This window comes from Dendrobates tinctorius, unplaced genomic scaffold, assembly GCF_039654945.1.
Source record: "Dendrobates tinctorius isolate UK_male_01 unplaced genomic scaffold, ASM3965494v1 ptg000158l, whole genome shotgun sequence".
Lineage (NCBI taxonomy): Eukaryota > Metazoa > Chordata > Amphibia > Anura > Dendrobatidae > Dendrobates > Dendrobates tinctorius.
This window is the reverse complement of record NW_027361825.1, coordinates 36,317,733-36,335,805: the sequence shown is the minus strand read 5'-3', so window position 1 is coordinate 36,335,805 and position 18,073 is coordinate 36,317,733. Positions and strand designations below refer to the sequence as shown.

At 43.5% G+C, this 18,073-nt stretch overlaps 1 protein-coding gene across 5 annotated transcripts in view; it reads right to left on the bottom strand.

Annotated features, from left to right (window-relative positions):
- Nucleotides 1-18,073, bottom strand: part of SIPA1L3 (signal induced proliferation associated 1 like 3) — a 133,706-nt gene that overhangs the window by 90,204 nt on the left and 25,429 nt on the right. For 3 of the 5 annotated variants that reach the window (XM_073549318.1, XM_073549323.1, XM_073549322.1), the window contains exon 2: nt 14,403-14,530. The gene's annotated coding sequence lies outside the window, so the exon portion shown is untranslated. Of the gene's footprint in view, nt 1-2,984; nt 3,169-14,402; nt 14,531-16,596; nt 16,707-18,073 lie in introns of those variants that run through there. The other 2 variants (XM_073549321.1, XM_073549320.1) reach the window with 2 other exon arrangements.

The following is an 18,073-nucleotide window of genomic DNA, read 5'->3' as shown; positions in this document are numbered from 1 at the left end:
GTTGAGAGCTGAGAGAGGCCTAGAGAAGTGGTTAGTGATAGAAGCTGGGATGCAGATGTGGAAGTGGGGCTGTTAATGGGGATGTTGAAGTCTCCCAGGATAAGGGTTGGTAGTTCTGAGGACATGAAGTGTGGCAGCCAGGCAGAGAAATGGTCCAGGAAGTGGGTGGGTGAGCCTGGGGGCTGGGGGGTATATGACCGCTACCTGGGGGTATATGACCGCTACTATGAGGGAGAGCGATATCTCTTAGTGTGACATGCCCTTTACCCTACTCATTCAACTAAAAAGTGGTCTGTGGTCAGAAATCAGCTGAGAAGAGCTTGGAAAAAGACAAAGGGTTACAAACTCTCCCAGACTGTAAGAATGAGCTCACCGACTTATTCTCAGTTGACTCATTGAACAAATAATAATAGACAATGCAACATAGAGGCTATGGAAGACAAACTGAAAAAAACTGAACAAAAACCAATTGTAAAAATAATTTTAAGCCACAAACACATGCATTTAAGTAAAAAAAAAAAATGTCTTTGAAGAGGCTGTTTAAATTTAAATATATTATATACACACAGTATATTTAATAAATCTAATTATACAACTGTATTCATATAAACACACACTATATAAAGTACAGACCAAAAATTTGGACACACCTCATTCAAAGAGTTTTCTTTATTTTCATTACTATGAAAATTGATTCATTCTGAAGGCATCAAAACTATGAATTAACACATGTTGAATTATATAATTAACAAAAAAGTGTGAAACAACTGAAAATTATGTCTTATAGTCTAGTTTCTTCAAAGTAGCCACCTTTTGCTTTGATTACTGCTTTGCACACTCTTGGCATTCTCTTGATGAGCTTCAAGAGGTAGTCACCGGAAATGGTCTTCCAACAGTCTTGAAGGAGTTCCCAGAGATGCTTAGCACTTGTTGACCCTTTTGCCTTCACTCTGCGGTCCAGCTCACCCCAAACCATCTTGATTAGGTTCAGGTCTGGTGACTGTGGAGGCCAGGTCATCTGGCGTAGCACCCCATCACTCTCCTTCTTGGTCAAATAGCCCTTACACAGCCTGGAGGTGTGTTTGGGGTCATTGTCCTGTTGAAAAATAAATGATGGTCCAACTAAACGCAAACCAGATGGAATAGCATGCCGCTGCAAGATGCTGTGGTAGCCATGCTGGTTCAGAATGCCTTCAATTTTGAATAACTCCCCAACAGTGTCACCAGCAAAGCACCCCCACACCATCACATCTCCTCCTCCATGCTTCACGGTGGGAACCAGGCATGTAGAGTCCATCCGTTCACCTTTTCTGCGTCGCACAAAGACACGGTGGTTGGAACCAAAGATCTCAAGTTTGGACTCATCAGACCAAAGCACAGATTTCCACTGGTCTAATGTCCATTCCTTGTGTTCTTTAGCCCAAACAAGTCTCTCCTGCTTGTTGCCTGTCCTTAGCAGTGGTTTCCTAGCAGCTATTTTACCATGAAGGCCTGCTGCACAAAGTCTCCTCTTAACAGTTGTTGTAGAGATGTGTCTGCTGCTAGAACTCTGTGTGGCATTGACCTGGTCTCTATTCTGAGCTGCTGTTAACCTGCGATTTCTGAGGCTGGTGACTCGGATGAACTTATCCTCCGCAGCAGAGGTGACTCTTGGTCTTCCTTTCCTGGGGCGGTCCTCATGTGAGCCAGTTTCTTTGTAGCGCTTGATGGTTTTTGCCACTGCACTTGGGGACACTTTCAAAGTTCTCCCAATTTTTCGGACTGACTGACCTTCATTTCTTAAAGTAATGATGGCCACTCGTTTTTCTTTACTTAGCTGCTTTTTTCTTGCCATAATACAAATTCTAACAGTCTATTCAGTAGGACTATCAGCTGTGTATCCCCCAGACTTCTGCACAACACAACTGATGGTCCCAACCCCATTTATAAAGCAAGAAACCACACTTATTAAACCTGACAGGGCACACCTGTGAAGTGAAAACCATTTCCGGTGACTACCTCTTGAAGCTCATCAACAGAATGCCAAGAGTGTGGAAAGCAGTAATCAAAGCAAAAGGTGGCTACTTTGAAGAACCTAGAATATAAGACATATTTCCAGTTGTTTCACACTTTTTTGTTAATTATATAATTCCACATGTGTTAATTCATTGTTTTGATGCCTTCAGAGTGAATCTACAATTTTCATAGTCATGAAAATAAAGAAAACTCTTTGAATGAGAAGGTGTGTCCAAACTGTTGGTCTGTACATATATATATATATATATATATATATATATACACATATACACACACACATACATACATAAATGGATAGTCATATATACTCTTTTTCTTTGCTTCTTAAAGTCTGAAAAATACCTGGCTTGTGTTACCTTGCCTCGTCCCTGGCCTTTCCATGCTTATTGCCAAGATATAATGATTTATTCCAGACTGGTTCCTAAGAATACGGAGTCCGATGACCGCATATAAATTACACTGGTTGTGTGGCAAATAGTTGATTGTTCTGTTTAATCTTACAGCCTTCCATAGGGGTTTATGAAGCGCAAAAATGCTCACTCATTCACCACTCAATAAATCGGTCGTGCAAGGGAGGATAAATGGGGGGAGCTCATAATGGGTCCCAGTGGTCAGACCCCCTGCCTTGCTAACATTTACCACCTATGCAGTGAATTGTAAAGGAATTGTCTAAGATTCGAAAAACATGGCTGCTTTCTTTCAAAAACAGCGCCACACCAGTCTATAGGTTGCATGTATGGGATTGCAGTACAGCCCCCATACGCTTCAATGAAGCCAAGCTGCATAACACATACAACCTCTACACAGGAGTGGTGCTATTTTATTTAGAAAGCAGGCATGGGTTGTTTTATTTTTTTTTTCAGATAATTCTTTTAATGGCTGGAGAAAAAACAATTTTAGATAACAGTTACTGGTCATTAAAAAAAAACCAAAAAAAAAAAACGGGTTAGTGAGCATGTAACACATACCTGTGACATTCACATCAGATGGTGGGCAGGTCCCGAAAAAAAAACCGCTTTCTAATAAGCATTTAACGCTGTCCATATCATTATCCAGCCAACATTCCAAGACCAACACCGTACCCCGATAGAAGCATAAAGATTTTGCCACAATTTGGAAAACCTCAGGGTAGCAGAAACATGTGAATGCAACCTTGGGAAGTAGAGATAAAAAAAGTAGTAAATTTGGTTGACAAACTGGACCCTTTAGAAAACAAGAGACTGAGGATTAAACCTGCTAGAAATCCCAGGATTAATTTCATGTCTTTGGGCTTGTTAACCCCTGAGTACCCCAGGATTAATTGCTAAGGAAGCATTAAACAGACATCTAATTGCAGGTCTCCGTTATTTCATAATGCAGCCAAATACGTGGCAAGAAATAGGTGTCGCTGAAGGGGTTAATACCCTAAAACCCAAAGCTTCGGTGCAAAGCCAGACTACGGGTACAAGAAGGGTTAAAGCTGCCACCATCTCTGGGATTGCAAGCTTCTGCTTACATATTAAACACAGGGAGGAAAAGAAGAGGAAAAACCAGCTGAACTTGCAGCAGGGCTGGGCGGCACAGGCAAAATGTCAGATTTTCAGTCCCAGGCGCATGGTGTGTAAACAGTCGCCTGTAGGAGGAAAGCGGAGGTGAGGGGAAGGTTACAACAATATCCATGCACATAGCGCTCCTGACTCCTCCTAGCACCTGAGCACCAGCCGCCTCCTGTCCCAAGGTCACCTTGCTAAATCTGGCAGGGGTAGATAATTCATATAACCCCCTAATAGACATGCTAGAATTGCCCAACTTCTCAAGTTCAAAATAGCAATTGTGCCTAGTTATGCACAGGTGGCGCATTGTTGCAGTTTTGCCATTTAGGATGCTAGAAAAGTTGGATGACAAGCAACTCTGAAACAGTCATGGATTTAGTCCCGTTTTGTTTTTTCTTCTTCCAAAAATGGCACAGTTCTAGTCTACAGGCTGTATCCCGCAGTTCAGCTCACAAAAGGTGACTATTACCAAGTTAAACAGCAACAATCCCTTTAAAGGGGAATTCCAATATTGTAAAGCAATGGTGTATTATTACGGTATTACTTCATGACCATTGTACATACCCACCACCAACCCTGAGAACGAAGGAGTCACAGCACCAAGTCTGGTTTTAAGCTTTCCCTGCACAGGGCCGCCCCGGGCCACCAGTTCCATTCATTTGAATGGGCTGGGATCAGTGCCAAACTGAGGTGCCAAGGGCCCACCAGTAACCAACTCCAGTACCCTACTTTTCAGCTATATGGATGTGTGAGATTATGCTTCATCACAAATTTATATAACAATGAACTAGATGGATTGTTAAATGAATAAGATGCCACCTCGTTTATACATAATGATTCAAGCATATTGTGCTCATACAAGAGGGTGGTGGACCACTATTGCATTGGGGCCCACCGGAGGACTCTCCTGTTCTGCTGTGGGCCATACCAAGCCTGGCTGTGATGTAGATCCTTGCTCAGCCAGTGGCAAGGGCACTACTGTGCATGGAAGGTGACATATCGCTACATTAGTACCTTCAAATTCAGCCCTCTAGAGTCTAACCAACGATAAAAGTGATGATCAGTCATAACAATTAGGGGCAAAATTACAGCACTTGCAGTGGTTGCACTCACACTTGTGACTTTGAAACTCTGAGGGCCCAAAAGGTCTTTTTGGCTCATTTGGAAAGACCAATACTATTAAGACTTGAACTAATTGGGGGCGCAGTTGGAGCTTTTGCATTGGGGCCCACAAGCTTTAAGTTACGCTGCTACTATCTACAATCACTATCTAAAAGGGTCACTCATCTCAAAAAATTTACTCTTGCACAACTTATACTCACGCAGGGGTGCAAAAATAAATACCACCTATGATCACCATTCCATGTGCATCTCTCTCTCATATATATATATATATATATATATATATATATATATATATATATATATATATATATATATATATATATACACACACATACATACACACACATATATATATACACACACACACACAGTGTATATTATATATATATATATATATATATATATATATATATTCACATTGTTAACATGATCACCTTCACTCATACTAGTGTCGACTAAGATGCACAGAGCTCTCGGGGGGACGGAGTTTTTGCAGCGAGCCCCTAAAGGCAAAGATTTAATAAAAACACTGAAATACCTTAGATATTCTGTGTGTTACAGAGACATTCCACACACTCATTTCCATGCAGGTGGAAAGCTTGCAGATTGTAGTCTATCTACTGAGAAATGTGTTTTTGGCCGGGGCAGCGAGCGAAGCCGATTGCACGTTATGGAGGAGCGGAGAGCTGTAGTATGTTATGACGGGGATCTGTCTGTTTGCCATACAGCAACGTCCTGGAGAAAAATAGTGGATGTACTTTCACCTGTCCCAAGTCATGACCAACAGGTTAAATGCTTGTAATGAGGAAAAAAACAAGAATCTGTTCAGTTGCTAAACACTGCACACTTAGATTTCACCCAACTTTTCCAGACCCCAGAATTGGAGATTGAGATTTGCAAAGCTCCCAATGGCTGCAGCTCCCAAGCTCATATCCTGAGCTCCATCGAGACTCATGTCAGGGGATGATCCCTGGCTCTAGCAGGAGGTTACCGCATCAGCTTTGTGCACCCTGGATATGTCGGCTGCCCGGTTCAGAAAAAAAAATGTCCTGGCACTAAGAGAGTTGCTGAACAGCAGAAGGTTGAAGCAGCGACTGATACACACCCAAAAACTACATCCTGCGGGAGCCTAGGGAGAACGAGGACACCAAAGGGCGGTCATGTGTAGTAAGTAATGCGATACGGACATGGCTCAAAGATACATTAAGAACCTAGTGATGCCCATACAGTAAATTATTTCATTTATTTTTGTTAACTACATGTATTTAGGACTAAAAACTAATTTTTGCAATTGGGTTTCAATAAAAATGTTGCACCGTTTTGGCTTTCACAGGCTCTTTGTTTAACTGCAACTTCAACTTTGATGTGCCATCACTGTCTAATGTGATTTGGCAATGAAAAAATAACCAAAATTAGGCATGTGGTCCCCAAACTGGGACCATGAGGAAATTTGGCAAACAACCAGTAGATGTTTATTTGAGCTGGGATGACTCCCCTGCAATTTTTCATCAGGATGATTTTTGAGTGCCCAATTTTTGTGCTAATTTTGCCTTAAGTCAAATACCAGTTTTAATTTTTGCCACCTTCCATTGCAGCCTGCTTTATTGATCAGAAACTTTGAGAACTACAAAATCCTACATTTTGACAGCCGCTACGTTTGACGGCAGTCTCTGCTCTCTTGAAGTTCTTTTTCTTTTTTTAGTTTTCCCCATGAGGATAGGAATATAATCTCAATTCTAGGTGCCCACCACCCAGTGAGCAGCCTTTCTCGACCGTCTGTAACGCTGTATTATAATGAACAGAGCGGTGCACTATATAAATCAGTTCATGCGCAGCTGCCAGAGGGAGGAGCGCAGCAATAAAAACAAGAGCTTTGAAATACTGTCTTGAAAGAGAGACACAGGGATTAAGGGACAAAGAGCTATTAATGTAGCATATGAAACCCTGTCACCGTGATATTCACTAGAATAGGACAAGGGGAGGGGAACTAGTGCTAATCATAAAAAACAAAAACTTGCGAGTCTTTTCAAACCTATCCATGTTATTTGAGGCCCTTCTTGGAAAGCGCAGAGTCGAGAACGTCAAGACAAAGCTTCATTGTGAGGGGTTTGTGGGGGAAGGAAGTAGATCGGTGTCAAATAATTGACTGTTTGACAAACCATTTTCTTGCAGTGGAAATGACTGAAGTCCTAAAGCAAACAGAAAAAAAAAACAAATCCTAAAGTTGTGTACTGGAGACTTTTTTTTTTTTTTAAGTTTGCAAGTAAAAAAAAAAAATATATATATATTTTCCCACGAAGCGAACAAGTCGCATCTCTATGAAGTTTACTGTAAACTGCGCAATTCCTCATAATGCATCTTTTCGCAATCGCTTTTTAAAGTGACATGTGATCATGAAATTGTCTAGACAGGAGCAAAAAAAAAAAAATAATCTTAATCCTCTTTTGATCTTATTTCGTCTCAATCAAAACTAAGAGAACATGTAAGAAAATCTTCTCTGTCTTAGGAATTCCGGCATGTCCTCCTCCTCACTGTCGAGTCTGTCTGTACACAGCGGCAGGTGGTTACAGCAGGATCCTCTCCCCTATCTACCTGCTGCAGGCCCCTTTACTAAACCTCTCCAGGTCAACAATTCCTTATGCAGTAACGTACTGACTAGCAAGAGACTAAAGGGCATATCACACTAAGAGATATCGCTAGCAATATCGCTAAAACTTGTGACGTTATAGCGATATTGCTAGCGATATCGCTGTGTCTGATACTTACCTACGACCCGCTCGCCCGCTGGTTATCGCTGATCGCGCGAGAACGTCCTGGACTGTTTCTCGTCGTCAGCTTCCTGCGGCGCTTCCTGCTGTGACGACGAGCGACGCGTGGAGCCGGGTGGGAGGACGCAGGATCGCCTGGTGTGACAGGTAAGTAGCGACCCCCGACCCCTGCGATGTCGCTAGTGAGATCTACCTGTGTGGCAGCTCACTAGCGACCACTTAGCGATGTACCAGCGATCCTGACCGCGTCATATCGCTGGTCGGGATCGCTGGTACATCGCTAAGTGTGACAGTACCCTAAGGGTCCCGTTTCACTTAGCGACACACCAGCGATCCCGACAACAATATGACCTGGTAGTGATCGCTGGTGCGTCGCTAAATGATCGCTAGTAAGCTGCCAAACAGACAGATCTCTTCAGCGACGCAGCAACGATCCAGCGATCAAACACAGCGATGGGCGCTGGCCAGCGGGACGCCGACGACGAAAAAATGGCCCAGGACATTGCTGCACGATCAGCGATATCCAGCAGGGGGACCGGTCGCTGCTGCGCGTCACATGTAGCGAGATTGCTGTTGCGTCACAAAATTGGTGACGCGCTAGAGATCTTGCTATGTGTGAAGTACCCTTAGCTGTGCATTTAGCCATGCCAATTTGGTCTGGTTAATGCACCATATACAAGGTGTTTAGCACTCATTTATGAACATTGGGACAGTATTTGCCAATACAATCGTTCCGTCACCGTTGCGTAATCACGTTATTGACAGCGCACGGACAGGCAGTCGTCGCCATGTATATACTGGCAGATAATCCTGGCGTGCTTTGGAGGTGTAATCTGTGACAAGATCCTGCACATTTTTTTATTTTAGATTTTATTTTACAAAAACGTTTGCAGACCTCTCGTCTAGTTGTTTAAAGGGAATTTTTTGACAAGTTTTAGTCACCTAAACCAAGAGTAGCATAAAGTAGAGTCTGAGACATTGATTTCAGCGATGTGTCACTTACTGGGCTGCTTGCTTTAGTATGGTTAAATTAAAAGTTTCATCAGCAGGAGATTATCACTTGAGGACTAGTTGTCTTATGCAATGTAGTCCTCCATATGCATAACCCCACCCCCACTAATGATTGTGTATATTGCAGAAGCAGCCAAAGTGGTCAATCATTGGTGTGGGCAGAGTTATACACAGCTCAGCTAGATCAGCAGCAGAGAAAACTGTGATTTAATCAAAACAGCCACAAGCAACCCCATAAGTGATATATCGATGGAATCAGGGTCTGTGCTCCGACATCATGCTGTTCTCAGATGGTGAGCAAAAACTTAAGTGATTTTAAACCTGCCTTATGCCACATCAGTGTTAAACACATGATTAAATGATGTTATTATCCATGACAGCAAACAAACTTTGAACAGGTTAAAAAAAAAAAAAATACAATTTCAATATGGCTGGCAGAGCATTCTGGGACTTGTACTTCGTTAAAAAAGGCAATACTTGTGTCAGAAATGTTCCCTAAAATACAATGAACAGAAGGTGTACTCAAATATAATTTTGGCATATTTGCCGGACAATATCAGACAGGAAAGTGAAATCTTCTGCAGATTTACATATATTAAAGGTACATTGTGCATCTATTGCTCTTCAGGGGGCTCATGAAACAATACAATCAACAGTCCCGTCCCCCCCCCGCCCCCGATATTATCTTCCTGTATTCTTATGATAGGATGTTTATCTTCCTCTCAGTACAGTCCTGGGGAATACACCATCACAGGGTAAATAAGGAATATTGGTCCTTGGAGGTCATCACAATAGCACTCCAGGTGGCCAAATAAGCTTCCAGCAAAACAGATTTATAGCTTAAGGTCATAAACAGAGCCAGGAATACACTACAGAGACACTAATAATTTTCATATTTCACACCTCGAACTTATGGGAGCACTTAAAAGGGGAGGTTCACTTTTGTAAAGTATATTATACTATATGTATCTGGATGATACATGGATGAAAGTTTACTTTACGGGTCTTGTACTGACGACAAGTTGAATCCTAATCCTACCTAGTCCGATTCCTATGGCATCCACTAACGGCCAGCCTAAAGGTACTGTCACACTTAGCGATGTACCAGCGATCCCGACCAGCGATATGACGGGGTCAGGATCGCTGGTACATCGCTAAGTAGTCGCTAGTGAGCTGCCACATAGGCAGATCTCACTAGCGACATCGCTGGGGACGGGGATCGCTACTTACCTGTCACACCAGGCGATCCTGCGTCCTCCCGCCCGGCTCCACGCGTCGCTCGTCTTCACAGCAGGAAGCGCCGCAGGAAGCTGACGACGAGAAACAGTCCTGAACGTTCTCGCGCGATCAGCGATAACCAGCAGGGGAGCCGGTCGTAGGTAAGTATCTCACACAGCGATATCGCTAGCAATATCGCTATAACGTCACTAGTTATAGCGATATTGCTAGCGATATCTCTTAGTGTGACATGCCCTTAACACACGTTACAGTAAAGTCTGTGGAGACTGATGGCTATATGGGGGGGGGGGCTCTTGTCACGAGACCACCCCTCCCGACAAATTATGTTGGAGAGAAGGACATGTTGGATTTCCAACAGCAGATACTTTTGTTCTCTGTTGTAGAGGGGTCTGGCATTGGCTTTGTCATAGAGAATGAAGGAGCGCTTGTCTGTGTATTGGTGAGTCGGGGGCCGAAAACATATATAATGTGAATGGGGGGCTAAAGAAATAGTCAGCAATCTGCCGACAGACACTGCCATAATAGATAGGCTAAGCAATCCATCACTAGGCTAGATTAATGTGGCTGTCCAAGGCTACGATATTGATTACCCATCCTTAGGCTAGGTCATCAATAACAGATCGATGGGGGCCCGACACCTGACACCCCCCATTGATCAGCTGTTACCTGGTAACCAGAAATACAAAGTATCTGAACACTGTGTAGAGGTCATTCTTGGGCTCCGCAATTAACCTCAGCAGACCATGTTTCAGCCAGACACTGAACCAGCAGGGGTTGCAAAATACCAGAATTGAGCAAAAAGATTTGCAAGAACCTGGTCTTGTGGCCACATCGGTAGTCCTTGACTTTATAAACTTCCTACCTGCCGACATCCCCGGCTGCCCTATTGACAGGTAAGCTGGATGCGACATCATGCGTGTGCACGTTACACTGGGTCTAATAATCAGAAGAGGTGTTGTAGATGCCGGAATGTAGATTTGCAGGGCCTAGGATTACCAATGTGGCTTGTCTTGGACTTGAAAATAGAGCAGAACAAAGTTGTGCAATCTCCTCCCCATACTTTCCATATGAACATTTCTCCTAAGGAACTATTCACACAATGCAAGACACACGTCAAGGGGATTTTCCGATAAATGTCGACAATGTATACTAGTGCATGGTGATATTGGCAAGCTCCATGAAAGAATATTATACCAACATAAAGCAGCCTGATGGAGGCCATAAAGACAGTCTTTTGTCCTTGACTAGGTGTATAAGGGGGTCCATGGACACATCTGGAGTACGAGTCAGTTTTCCTGGAGAAAAGCATACATTTATCCCATCTTCACCATAAACACAGTTTTGCATAAGGGTGTGTGCACACGCTGCGGATTCTGCTGCGTATCCGCAGCGGATTTGGCTCTGTGGATCCGCAGATTTTTTTGCTGCGGTGTACAGTACCTTTATTTTCAATGGAAAGCAAAAACTGCAGTGCACACGGTGCGGATTTTTCCACGCGGATTTGCTGCGGTTTCAAAACCACAGCATGTCACTTCTTTGTGTGGAATCCGCAGCAGTTTCACACCTTCTCCATTGTAGAGGTGTCAAACCGCAGGGGAAAACAGCATGCTAATCCGCAGATAAACCGCAGGTCTTTTGACCTGCGGATTTTGCAAAATCCGTGGGGAAAAATCCACAGCAGAATCCGCAGGTAAATCCGCAGGTCCAAAGAAATCACAATGCTGTGATTTTAATTCCATACAATCACATTTGGTTCTGACCTTCCTATAAATACAGGCTTTACTAAGTTATTAGCCATAGGTAAGTGTTCACATTTGGCAGTCAGGTCAGCGACCCATTCAGTGAGATCACCTTGACGTTGGTGAATGGGCTCACATTTTTTGGCCAAATTTTGTGCCAAGTATCTCATGTGTTTTTCCTAAATTTCAAAAGCCATTACACTATTCACACTTCATGTATTTCACATTGATATGCCTTAATGCAAGTGAGTGCAACCATTTCCTAATTTTGATATGCAAGCTGTTTTTTGGTATGCACCTGTTCAGACTAGTTCTAGATGTGCCGTCAGTTTTCTGTAATTTGCACACCAGCACATATCCAGACCCGTTTGAAGTTTGCCAATGACCATCTGGATAAGCTAGAGTAGGCATGGGAGAAGGCCATATGGTCAGATGAGACCAAAATAGACCTTTTTAGTATCAACTACACTCGTCGTATTTGGAGGAAGGAGGTTGAGTACAACCCCAAGAACAACGTCCCAACCGTGAGGAATGATGGGGAAAACATACTTTGGGGGTGCTTTTCCGCAAAAGGGACAGGACGACTGCACCATATTGAAGAGAGGATGGATGAGGTCATGTATCCCAAGAATTTGGTGAACAACCTCCTTCCCTCAGTAAGAGCATTGAAGATAGGGTTGTGGCTGGGTCTTCCAGCATGACAGCCGAAACACACAGCCTGGGAAACTGAGGAGTGGCTCCGTAAGAAGCATTCCAAGGTCCTGCAAATTAATTATGTAAAAATCATACAATGTGATCTTCTGTTTTTTTTTTATTTTTAGATTCTGTCTCTCACAGTTGAAGTGTACCTACAATAAAAATTACAGACCTCTCCATTCTTTGTAGGTGGGAAAACATGTGAAACCGGCAGTGTATCAAATACTTATTTTCCCCACTGTATCATGAGCAGTTCTTGTGGCTTTTGGACAAGGCTAAACTAATAAGAGACAATGAGATCCGTAGAAGATGATCTGGAAGTTGACCTAAGACACAGTTTCAGGGGTAGGCGTTCCGCTCTGCAATAAGTCCCTACAGTAATATAGAGGGGCCCACCATCTTGTCCCTCAGCAGCAGGATGTAAAATCTCTTCCGCTAATGGTTTTATACTCGCTCCGCCAAACAGCTACCCAATCTCACTAAAAAAAATCCTTTAATCTAAACTGTGGATTATTGAATCCATCTAAATCCGGCCCACTGAGCGTAGTGCACGCAGAATGCTGCTTTATTTGTACTGATTTGACCAAAAGAAATAAAACAGATTATTTCCCTTTGCGTATTACAGAAATTGGCTCATCAACTGAACGAAAAAAAAAAAGAAAAAAAAAAAAGAAAAAAAAACACTAAAGAGATTTAATAACTGGAACTGGAAAATGTGACTGTTCTCAATCCCCCGTATTTATTAGGATTTTCTTTAACGTGAGAGCTCAACCTCCTCCAGTGGAAACTGTAATTACTGATTAAAAACCTGGTGCACGGGTGATTAATGCTCAATGAGAAAAAGCAGCGATGACACAGGTCAAATAGCATGATAACCGCCGATCACTGGATGGGACACGCTACAGATGCAAGGCCGATGAAAATACATAAAACAGTTTAAAAAGAAAAATAAATAGGTGCAGAACGAATTTTGGTTTGTTCAGATTACAAGCTTGACATCCATAGAGCAAATATGTTTCAAAACTACCAACAAAAAAAAAAAAAGTCTTCAAAGGTCATGTTCACCAGGACCATAGACATCAGGACTATTTGACCACGTTTATAAAAGGTGCTAGGTCCAAAAGACCAATGCAGCCAATCTCTGGTTGAAGGGGTGATACTAGAACGTAAAATACATGACCACTTAGGCCAGTGATTGAATGCATTGTTAAAATGGATGTACAGCACATGAACTCTAAAGCTGCAGTGCTCATGAGGATGTATGGCTCATGACCCGAGTCCAGTGATTGACTGCAGAGGTCACAGATGCAAGGCACATGAGCACAGAAATTAGTGATTGGCTGCAGAGGTCACATGGATGTATCACACAAGAGAACTGAGGCCAGTGTTTGGCTGCAGAGGTCACAGATGCAAGGCACATGAGCACTGAAGTTAGAGATTGGCTGCAATGGTCACATGGATGTATCAGACATGAGAACCGAGGCCAGTGATTGGCTGCAGCGGTTATATGGATGTAGGCAACATGACTGCTGAGACTTAATTGGCTGCTGTAGTCAAATGGATGTAGAGCACTTAACCGCCGAGGCCAGTGATTGGCTGTAATGGTAATGTAGATAGGCAGCACGGTGGCTCAGTGGTTAGCACTGCAACTTGCAGCACTGGAGTACTGGGTTCGAATCCCACCAAGGACAATATCAGCAAGGAGTTTGTATGTTCTCCTCCCGTGTTTGCGTGGGTTTCCTCCCACATTCCAAAGACACACTATTAGGGATTTTAGATTGCGACAGTGATGATAATGTGTGCAAACTGTAAAGCGCTGCGGAATATGTTAGCGCTATATAAAAATAAAGATTAATAAAGATTATTATGTAGATGTATGGCATAAGATAGTGACTGGCTGCAGTGGTCACATGGATGTAGAACACATGACCACTTAAACCATTGATTCTCATGACCACTGCAGCCAGTCAATGGTCTAAGTGGTCATGTGCCGTTCTTCCAATTATATCTGCAGGGATGTGTGTACGATTGGCAGGTATAACGCACCTGTCTTATTATAGACGATATCATGCACGATACCTGTTGACTGCGCACACTTCCTGTCAGGTTAGTGTAGAAGCAGCATTAACGTGGGCCTTTTTTCTATCTATCTACATATTTCTCTTTAAAAGTGCACGCTTAGCAACACATTGATTAGGTACACATTATAAACTAGTTTTAAGCCGTGTTTACAGCGCGTTTCATCAGACATGATGGGACAGTGTGGCCGTACTCACATTGGGTTTCTTCCATCTCTGGTAAGCAGTCTCAAGCAGCCATCCACGTGTAATCCTCCATGTAAATATTCCCCAGCTCTGATCCAAGGTGCGGAGGTAAGGATAAGGCAACAAAGGGATTTCTGTACCTATGGGAAAGAAAGATATTCAGCATGAAGTACAAGGAATTCTGCGCAAAATCAGAGCACAAATACAGAGAAACGCATTCTGCACCCGAGGAGGAAGGCGTTCATTACAAAGGCAGCTGAGAGCAGTGGCCCACCGCCTGATTTATCATCCAAACGCGCCAGCCTGACAACTGTGATGCCTTCAGTTTTAGACTAGGCGTACGTCATGTTGCCCAATGCCCCAAGTACTCACATTACAGAGGCGTATGGTGTGAAGGGAGGACGGCACAACGGGCGCGTCTGACCGAGGAAACAAATGCGTCCAGAAATGACCGTTATTTCATAGTCCAGAACGACAAAATTACACGACCGGTGGGGGGGGGGGGGGGTTTGTAACCTCAAGAATACAGAATGAAAATATAAAGTGCAGAAATGAGTAAAAGGAATAAATAGAAAATTTCTCTATATAACCCATTTAAACCCCCATGACAAAACTGGATCTCACGGGTGCCGCACCTGCAGATCGTCCTATATCATTGGACAGATGATTTTAGAGGAAATGGACAACCATCTAATGTGAATTTGGTAGGCATTTATTCAGAAAATGTAAGGGAAGCAAAGGTTGGGCATATCAAATTTTAATATGCCCCATCGTTTTGTTCTCAAGTGAAGATAGGCCATTGTCAGAGATGTTTATGGGCTAAAGTGGGATAAATGCATATTAGACAGCTGTTTACTGAACGATTGATTGACAGCTCTCTCCCTGATTCAGTGATACACATGGACACTCGGCTGAACGCTCTATGAGAGAGTTGCTGCCGGTTTTCTTTTACAGCAGCTTATCTCCTCGCTTAAAGAAAACATTGGGTGACTAAATACCATCCGTACCATCCTTATGTGTTCAGGACATATTCAGTCGGGAGGCCCCCATATGTATGGGAAGATATGCATGCTTAGCCGTATTGTGCATGCACATCTAAGTGGGAATCAAGCAGAATTACAGTCCGTCGGTGTATTGCCAGGTAAAGGATTGTCCATCCATTTTTACGACCCCCTTTGAGACGTTTATTTACATCTGTGGTTTACAACTGGTATGCTGGGAGTAGTAGTTATGCACCAACCACACAACGATGAGCATAATATAGCTTTAAGTACATTAATGCATCGTGTGCGACGCAATATAGTGTGCGACCAAATTCTTCCTAAATCTAAAGACAAAATGGCTAGCCGTGACAAACAAGGCAAGAGACAGGAAATTTAAGAGGACTATACCATCAATGTCAGTGATGGAACAGGATAGGAATCATCGAATGACATATCCTGGGTCAAGACAATCATTCACCTCCAATACATCCCCCCCCCGACGTAGGCGCAGCACCGAGGAGTGGACATTACAGATGAGATCCTGAGCTTTTAATTATTAAATGTGACTGCATGACCTTTAGCTGCTTTCCCTTTAAAAGGAAAAAAAAACAAAAAAACACACAAATCCTGCATGCACTGCTTTGCGTAACCCATAAAATATTTAAAGGGGATGTCGCTGTGCTCGGTGGGTGTACATAATTTTCTGCATGACATCATTTTTACGGCGGGTGATATCATTTCATAGGCTCCACCCTAGCAGCATGCGGATAGAACGAGAAAAGCTGGCACAGCAGCACGCCGTCCCCAAAATGGCTATTAAATGCGGGTGCAGTAGGCGAACGGAAAGCAGCCCCCAGGGAGTCGCTGCCTGTGCTGTGTCGCCTGACACTTAATATATAGTGATGTGCAATCCGTTAATAATCGCGTTGCCCTAAGTAGTCTCTAACTAAAAAAATACATTACCCCAGTATAGAAACATCCCTAGAACTGGGGTAACAAGTGCGACCCCTACCCCTCTACTTCAACTCTGCCTGGGGAGGACGGCACAGCTATAACAGGTTGCATTATGTGGCGGTATAACATAAATCATTGATGCAGGAGCCCGTACACACCGATGCACACAATTCTAGCTGTATACACGGAGCTGCAGTATGGAGGAGTAATCCTGCAGCACTAGACTTCCCACATACAACAACCCTCATCGTGCACAATCACACAATCACCTGCTATCTGCAGTCCCCATTTCATAGGATCCGTCCTCTCCCTGGCCAGAGATACACAGTCTGGTGAATGAGAGGAGGAAGCTGAGCCGTGGGCTGCCTAGTAATACTACCATACTCGTCCACTGAATACTAAGTGGGATTACATCCCCCCTCCCACACGCCAGCGCACGGTTCCCATCACCATCAAAGACAATGCTGGAGCAGTCCATGGCTCCAAAATGTCACAGCTGGGCTTACAGAACACATGGACCCGGTGGCCGGTGACAAGGGGTTAAAAAGGCGAGGACAGCAACGGCGGGGGGGGGGGGGGGGAAGTTTAATGTCCGATGCATTAAGAAAGTGATCAAATGATAGTGCGGGGTTTAAAGCGTTAAAAGGTCAACACTGTGAGAACTGCTATGTTGCCGGACGACACTCGCAATCATAGGTTTATCCGTATCCCAAAAGTTTCATTTTGACCTACCCCACTAGATAAGCCCCCATTTCACAGCTTAAATAAGGACCCCGACCCCTTTCATCACCGACACGTAGAAGTCCCTCCAAATATAAGCCACCGCCGTGCAAATCATGGAAAGTTTCAACTGCCCATTGCCTGAATGTTATTTCTCTTGACCGCTCCAAATAAATGCATAAGTTCTTAATGCAGATAAGCCCCTATCCTCAACATCCTTGCCACCTCCCAAAGAATGAGACATGCTGACGTTCAACATGATCCTAATAACATTTGCCATCAGGGTAAAGTCTGGATCCCCCATTACAGAGGATAGTGCCAAAATTGTCCAGCTTGGCGGACACATATCTAGTGTGTACAGCACCCTTTGGATGGATTACTGGATGAGTTTACAGGGTATTAAAAGAAAGGAGTGGACTCCGACCATCTGTCAGAACGGGCGCTTGTGGGCATGGCGTGGCAGAGCCAATGCTCGAGTGCAGCTCCACCCAGAAAGGGAATAAAAGTTCCACTTTCTGGTAATTGGTGGGGGAGTCCTAGCGGCTAGACCTCCACTGATATACAAGTTATCACCGATCCTGTAGATAAAAGTTGACATCTTATTACTGAAATAGTTCTTTGGGGGGCCATACTCCCTCCTGCTCATAAGACTGGGGCTAGACAGAAATTTTAGATGTAACACGTTGTGCAGCCAAAATCGCTTTGTGCCTTTACTACATCACAGCAAGCAAAAGGGACTCACATTGTCATCTCTAGGGCTCCTGGACAAGCACGCTGTAAAAAATCTAACTCATTCCAACTTTTTGTGATCTAGAGGTCATAATGCAGCACCATTCACTTGCATTGCGGCACAAGACGATCTTTGGTAGTGCAGCAAGTGTTGCTTCCAAAATTGCCATGTAGCCCCAGCCTAAGGCTACGGTCACACGTTCAGTATTTTATATAAGTTATGTTTAAGCCAATATCAGGAGTGGAACAATCAGAGAAAAAGTATAATAGAAACACATCACCACTTCTGGATTTATC